Here is a 6833-nt window from a genome sequence, read left to right on the forward strand (position 1 = left end):
AGGAAATTGTTATGAGCTTCTCTAACCATTTTAAAAACTAAGAAAAGTCTAGGTAATCTCAAGCTTCTTGGATTATTATAGCCAAATTAAGGATTTAAAACAAGTATTGCACTATTGGGTTCTAATGATATGTTCATCAAAAGTCAAAGTGAGGAAACCTTAAGTCAACCATCTTTCTCTTATTGATTTTACATCAAAACCTTGTTTTTGTTGAAATTGTCTATTTAAATCTTAGTTTGACTCTAGTTCAATTCATGTATTTCAAAAGACCAAAACCCCCATTTTTAATTTATTGTCATCTTACAAGTATTTTTACAAAGAGATTTTTCATAGAGTTATTAAATTGAACCAATCTCCGCAGATTCGACTCCTTTACCACTATACACTATTTTACTGTAAAAGATATAAGGTTATTAATTTTTTTGGCCTCGACAACCACCAAATTTTGGCGCCATTGCTGGGGAGTGGTTTATTTTTAATCAATTTGTTTCTCTATGCCCAGATCTCAACGTGCAGGTGACTTGATTTATAATCCGGAAATTAAAAAAAAGCAAGGCGTTTGGCGAAGGAAAAGCGAATAGAACGTGGTCAAATTTCCAACCCTCACGGGGTCTGTCACACCCCCGAACCAGACGGCGGAAACGTCCGAGGGCTCGTGTGACTATCAATTGAAATATCATCACAATGAATATACATGAAACATAACACATTCATCACCAAACATTACATATTACAACTGGTATTGTTCACATCAAGTACATTGTCTTAGGTTACATAATTCCAAAATATTAATAGTACGATGAGTGATATTACACAAAATAATTCCATACACACTTGAAAGTCCTTCTGATTAACGGTTACCTGAGAAAACAAGTTATTTTGAAAACGATCAACATATATAATGTTGGTGAGTTCATAAACATGTTTGAATGAAAGTCTTTGTATTGTTTGTAAAACCCAGAAAATCCGATATTTTCTGTAAAAAGTCTGAAAAATGATGTGAAAATCGAGTATAAATGCATGTGTGAATTTCATAGTAGTAACATGTAGGAATGCAGTTCAAATTTCTTTGTATTCTTTCTGTTGTAAGTAAGTGGTATTTGAATAATAGTATTTCCCCAGAAAATCCGATATTTTCTGATTTATAAAAATGTTACGGTCTTTGCACTGTCGTATGATTTGTTTTGTATCAATATGACTTACGAGTTTTTAATTTCCGTAATGTCGTGATGGGAAGGGATCTCTATATGAGTCGTTATAACCATACATGATAGTGACTGATTTGCCTGTCTTGGCGTTTTTCCAAACGCCGGATTTTCGATCCATGTTTTGTCACCCTAGACTGGCCTAGTCTAACTGTAGCGAACAACTCAGGTGTGGGGGAGTCACCCCCTTATAGATCTATATACAAACTCTCGCTCTCCCTCCAGGAGACTCTGATTATAACTACATGCTACGACCATACACTCAGTGATGTCAACCGACACGTCTCACTAGATCCCAATTGTTTCCACATGAATTTGTATAACGTTATATGTATTTAAAAGTTCAAAGCACTAGATGATGTATGAAATGAAAAGATAAGGCCCAACAAACATGAAGAAAAGACAACTATGACCCATTAGACATGTAAGTTATTTCCAAGCTTGTTATGTATGCCATGGACACATTTAAGCCGATTAAGCACATGATGAATTATTCCAGGCTAAATTAGCATGTAAATGGACCACTAAGGCCCAATAACATGTAAATGCTAATTTAGGCCCATTAAGCATGTAATTGAGTCACTGAGGCCCAATATACATGTGATGAATATATTGGGCCCAATAAACATGTAAATGGATCACGAAGGCCCAACAAACATGTATAGCAAATACTAGGCCCAATAATCGCACCATTGTTGTATTTCGTTTATTTGCTATAGTATATTTCGTTTAGTCGAATTATTTATCCATAGCGTTATAAAAAGTCTAATGTTTTGTTATAATGATATTTTTAGTTTGATACGTCAAAATTCTATAATTTGAACCCGTATTTATTAAAAATTACACTTTAGGTCCCTTAAGAACTAATTTGAACATTTAAAGGCTTATTTTTACATAAAATGTCATTTTGGTCTATTTTAAATTAAAAATAACATTTTAGTCCATAAATTTATATTTTCGCCCCAAATGTTTAGTAATTGACGGGTTTGGCCCAAAAATACATGTAATGTCATTTTCAGTCCATTTTTGCAGAAAATTACAATTTCAGCCCTTATTTGAATAAAATGACATTTTCGGCCCAATTTTTATAAAATTAACATGTTTGGTCCAAATCTTGAAATAAATGTCATTTTCAGCCCCTAATCTCGTGGGTTTTCATTTTGGCTCGAGTTTTTATTTCATAACATTTTGATCCATAAAATTTGTTAATTTTGCAATTTGGGCCCAAAAAGCCGTAAGGCCCACATTAAGGCCCATAATGCCAAATTTTACACTTTTGGCCCTTTGGAAAATATGATTGTTATAAAAACTCATTTTTAAGCTAATATGACCCTTTTGGTATCTATAAAACCGTAGGTGTCACTTTTGTCCCAATATTTTGTTTATTTGCCAAAAATGATCCTCATACAAGATTTGTGTTTTGTTTTTCACAACTTAGGCATGTATAACACTTTTAACTTTGTAGTATGATGACTAGAGTGTTTTAGTTTATGAATCTCACCTATTCTTGTTGAAGTTTTATATATCCATCGAGTTTTATCACACAATCAAAACACAACCCAAGAAAATCACACATAACATGCATATATACATAGATCTACACATAAACACTTGTATTCTCCCCCAAAAACTAGTGAACACCAAAAACAAGGGGGTATGAACTCACCTTTGCTTGTTGTTCTCGGTTTTGAAGAAGATGTGAGTGAGTTTTCGGCCCTAGCAAGCTTTCTTGAGTGGATTTCGAACTTAAGAAGTTCTAGGAAGCTAGATCATGAAATAGAGTGTTTATAGATGAGAACTCTTGCATGAAATGGAGACAAATCATTTGAATGTGTTAGCAACTTACCTAGAAGTGATCTTTGTGGAAGAATTCTTGGATACACCCACACAATCCACAAAAATTTGAGGAGTAAAGAGGAGTTTTTGGAGAGTTTTTGAGAGAAAATGAAGATGATGGGGATGTTGTGATCTTCGGCCAAGGGTAGAAGAAGAGAGAATGAGAGAGGGTTGAAGTGATAGGTGCATGTAAACCCACCATGCAAAAGTGAGGTGGCAAGTGCACAATTTATCCCTCTTTTTTTTTTTTTTTACTTGTATATATATATATATATATATATATATATATATATATATATATATATATATATATAGGGGTGAGATCGGTTGAGAACTCATAGTTTCCCGAGAACCCGAGAACTAAAAGTGGAGCGTTAGATCAAAACTAATTCATTAAGCACATTATCGTAATCTTACCAATCTCATTTAATGTTTAATTTTTTGTGTTATTGGAAATATTAATAGAAATGTCTAAAAAGTTATATAATAAATCAAATTTTCGGATTAAAAAAAAAAATAGTATTTTTCATTTTTTTTTAAAAAGTGCTGATTTTTTAATTATTTTATAGAAACATGAATTTTTGAAAAAAAAATTTTAATTTTTTTTAAAACTGCAGTTTTTTTAAAAGCATGTAAAAATCAATAAAATTAAAAAAAAAACTGGAATATTTAAAAAATACTACAATTTTTTAACAAAAAAAATCAACATTTTAGGTACATATATGCATATTTTTACAAATGAAAATATGGATATTTCATATACTATAATATTTGTAAGGAAATCATAAGAAAACTCATTTTAGTTACTAATCTATAAGCACAATAGAATAAATATTTTATTCGATACAAAATAAAATATAAAAGACAAAAAAATAATGCTAGAAAATTTCAAAGCGTTTTCTTGTTTTCGTGTCAATATTTCCATATTTTATTCAATTTATCATTTTTCACCACTTCAATATTCACCATAATTTTTCCATATCTACAAGAAAAAAAAATTGATTGATGCAAAAACACACAAAAATACATATGTGATTAAATGTGAATCACATGTAATTCATCTGTGAATTACATGTGAATCATATGTAATTCATATGTGATTTACAAGTGAATCACATGTGATTTACATGTGAATCACATGTAATTCAATGTGAATCACATGTGATTCATTTGTGAATAACATGTGATTTACATGTGAATAATATGTTATTCATATGTGAATACGTGTGATTCATATGTGATTTACATGTGAATCACATGTAATTCATATGTGAATTACATGTGATTTACATGTGAATCATATGTAATTCATATGTGAATTACATATGAATCACATGTCATTTACATGTGAATCACATGTAATTCATATGTGATTTACATGTGAATCACACGCACTTCATATGTGAATTACATGTGAATCACATGTAATTCATTTGTGAATTACATGTGAATCAGATGTAATTCATATGTGATTTACATGTGAATCACATGTAATTCATATGTGAATTAAATGTGATTTACATGTGAATCACATGTAATTCATATGTAAATTACATGTAATTCATATGTGAATTACATGTGAATAATATGTAATTTATGGATCAAGACATCAAGTATCCAGACAAGTTTTGATTTAGAAAAAGTAGACCAAACCGAAATACCTTGATTATAGCCATATATGGCTTCTTGTTTGGTCCTTCAATATAAGGAACTAACAACATAAGATCCACCTACACATCCACAAAGACAAATGATACTTACATGAATAATTTATTCATGGTGCACAAATTTAACATAAAAAATATTTATAAAATTACTATCTGACATAATTATTTAACATCAAAAATATCTATAAAATTACTATCTGACATAATTATTGAACATATAAATATATTATAGTGTGTAGATATTAATTGAATCTAGCAAAGACTCACTAAAGCAAATCAAAGTCCTAGAAATCTTGCTTCATAAACTCGAAGAAAGAGGTTATTACTTTATAGGAATGTTAATCCTAAACCCTAAAATCCTTCCATAGATTTTCATAACATTGCTTCATAATTCAAGAGTATGGTGACCACTGAACACTACAACAAGCATTGATTGAGGCTTACCTTGAGTTAGAGTATCAACAATTGTGTTGAATTTCATTCCCCCTGTCATGCCAAAAACATTTATAGCATGCATGGCCCCTAAGATAAAGGAGAAAACGTGCTTGACTATGACTAAAACCCCTAAAATGTAACCAAATCATGAAACAAATCATGAATAAGCTAACTAAATTTCTGAATTACCAACTCATTCTTCATTTACATTTTTCAGTAGAAGCTTATGCAGTGTACAGATATCACAAAACAATCATCCAATAGTGCAAAAAAAACAACAATTTGACTTACGAAACAAGTTGAATCCCAAATTGACATTGATTTAGTTTACATATGTTATCCTTCATAAAATCCCTATTTGTTGCTGGAAATCCTAAACATATTTACACGACATGTTCATGGAGATGAGTGAAAACAGTTTCACACAGGACCAATTCCAGCAGATTTAGCCGAAGCAGCTAAACTAGAGTATCTAAACCTTTCAGGAAATTCATTTGATAGTGGTTTGCCGGAAAATATCTGGAGTGCTCGTAGTTTACAGATATTTTTAGCGAGTTCAAGTAAGCTTACAAGGGAATTCCCCAAGTTTCAAGGCTGTTATAACTTCTATAAGATAGAAATAGCAGAGAATGAGTTGAGTGGTAGCATTCCTTGGGATATTGGTCACTGTATGAAGTTAATTACATTGAACTTAAGACATAATTCATTGACAGACATCATTCCATGGGAGGTTTCAACTTTACCTTTGATAACAGAAGATGATCTCTGAGAAGGAAAGAGTACAGATAGAGAGAAACACCAACACAAGTGCTCCAAATTGGAACTGTTGCTGAAGTACAGACCTTCTAATTCCATTCTTGCTCATCTTTTATCCGCTGAAAATGGCGTAATTTTTTCAGTCTTATATTGAATCATAAAGAAGATGAGTTTACTACCTGTATTGAGATGAACAATCGAATAATAGTTTTCGGAGTACATCATCATGGCCTTAACTGAGATAATCGCAGTCTAACTGAGGGAGTAAGAAAAATTCGATTTGATTAATCGATGATGATGAATCTGGCGATTTAGGGCTTCGACTATCACAATGAAGATGAACACAAATGATGTCGATCTATTGGTTCGTAAATTCGGTGTCGATGATCTAGATATTAAGGAATGTTGATTGGTAGCAGATGTTGATCGTCGATGGAGGTAGAGGACGTCGATTGAGGGACGAGGGAGACGATCGCTGGAAGAGAAGAGATACGGTGGAGAGAAAGAGAGAATTTTTATAACCCTAAAATGCCCCTAATGCCATTTAGTTTTGATACCCCATCCCTTTATTTTTCCACTTATTTACAAAAATGCCACAATACATCTTGGCCATCCTTTTTTTTGATCCGACGTTCCATTTTTGGTTCTCAGGTTCTTAGGAAACTATGAGTTCTCAAATGATCCTTCCTCTCTCTCTCTCTCTCTCTATATATATATATATATATATATATATATATATATATATATATATATATATATATATATATGGGCCGATCAATTGGGCTAGGAGGAAGGAATGGGTTATCTTGGGTCATTCCTTGCCTTTGTTCGAAATCATGAGGCCAAAAATTATTTTTCGGCCCATTGGGCCCTTAGAGTGGTTTACGGCCCAATAAAAATCCATTAGGGTAAATGGAAATCATTTAAGGCCCAA

The 6833-nt window shown here is 31.9% G+C and overlaps 1 long non-coding RNA gene across 1 annotated transcript; it reads right to left on the bottom strand.

Annotated features, from left to right (window-relative positions):
• Positions 1-691: 691 nt before the first annotated feature.
• Positions 692-6422, bottom strand: LOC145166878 (uncharacterized). Its single transcript, XR_013740765.1, has 6 exons — positions 6079-6422; positions 5887-6018; positions 4703-4771; positions 3052-4023; positions 2872-2969; positions 692-861 (listed from the first exon to the last, which is right to left on the bottom strand). It is a non-coding gene; the product is annotated as an uncharacterized LOC145166878 (long non-coding RNA).
• Positions 6423-6833: the final 411 nt, after the last annotated feature.

The sequence above is a fragment of the Lactuca virosa genome, chromosome 3 (genome assembly GCF_052849685.1).
Source record: "Lactuca virosa cultivar CGN04683 chromosome 3, Lactuca_virosa_CGN04683_v6, whole genome shotgun sequence".
Taxonomy (NCBI): Eukaryota; Viridiplantae; Streptophyta; class Magnoliopsida; order Asterales; family Asteraceae; genus Lactuca; species Lactuca virosa.